Source organism: Sinocyclocheilus grahami, unplaced genomic scaffold (assembly GCF_001515645.1).
Source record: "Sinocyclocheilus grahami isolate Dianchi unplaced genomic scaffold, SAMN03320097.WGS_v1.1 scaffold3118.1, whole genome shotgun sequence".
In the NCBI taxonomy this organism is placed as follows: domain Eukaryota; kingdom Metazoa; phylum Chordata; class Actinopteri; order Cypriniformes; family Cyprinidae; genus Sinocyclocheilus; species Sinocyclocheilus grahami.
In genome coordinates, this window is record NW_015508285.1 from 1,146 (window position 1) to 2,571 (window position 1,426).

Here is a 1,426-nt window from a genome sequence, read left to right on the forward strand (position 1 = left end):
TGAGTGGGCAAATGCTCACATTTGATGGCGTCTGGCACTTTGGAGAGGTGTTCTCTTCATGGATGAATCCCGGTTTTCACTGTACAGGGCAGATAGCAGACAGCGTGTATGGCGTCGTGTGGGTGAGCAGTTTGCTGATGTCAGCATTGTGGATCCAGTGGCCCATGGTGGCAGTGGGGTTATGGTATGGGCAGGCGTATGTTATGGACAATGAACACAGGTGCATTTTATTGATGGCATTTTGAATGAACAGAGATACATTGACGAGATCCTGAGGCCCATTGTTGTGCCATTCATCCACGACCATCACCTCATGTTGCAGCATGATAATGCACGGCCCCATGTTGCAAGGATCTGTACACAATTCCTGGAAGCTGAAAACATCCCAGTTCTTGCATGGCCAGCATACTCACCGGACATGTCACTCATTGAGCATGTTTTCCTGCCAATATCCAGCAACTTCGCACAGCCATTGAAGAGGAGTAGTCCAACATTCCACAGGCCACAATCAACAACCTGATCACCAGATACTGACTGGGTTTTTGGTTTGTTTCAGTTGACCGCAGGCAAATATGTACTTGATCCAACACTCCTCTTGTTTTCTGTGTTAAGTATCGAGTTACAGAGGTAGATACCGCTTCAAACGAGCTCAGCGCATGCATGATTTGTTTGATTTAGACAGAATCACAAACAATCAGTGGAAAAGAACCGGAAATCAGTGGAAATTGTAGTGGTTCATTTAGGAATCTGAAAATGGGTGTCAGAAATGTTCTTAATCTAGAAACCTATTATACCTGCAGAGAAAGCAAGCAATCCATCACTCAAAAGATTGATTGACTCTGGTTTGTCTGGTCTGAGGAGAACTGGTCCCCCAACTGAGCTTGGTTTCATCCCTTTTTTTTCTGTCTTTTTTTTCTGTCACCAATGGAGTTTGGGTACCACTGTCACATTTTGGCTTGCTTAGTTGGGGACACATGATAGGCTATTTGGCAATATTATTAATTATTATTGACTGCATGGATATTATTGGACGAGAACTGAACTGAGCTGGATGATGACATCATAGTTTTCTCCAGAGTTGCTTTATAGAAGATGAATTAACCTCATTCAAAAATGCTATGGAGTTTACACAGTTATACTGAACCAAACTTAATCAACATTGAACTGATTTCAAGTAAATAATTACTATTTACTATTGTCTGTCTTTTTAGAGCTGGTTTACGGCAGAATTGAATTGTTTGCTTCACTGAATCACTATTTTTTTGTTTATCACTGTAAAGCTGCTTTGAAACAATCTGTATTATAAAGTACTGACGTGTGACTTCACTGTTTCATCTAAAAAACAATTGTTATTTAACAAACTATGGATGTTTTTAAAATGCACACGTTTGTTTTTTAGAAATAATTAAATGTTTATTCATCTTAA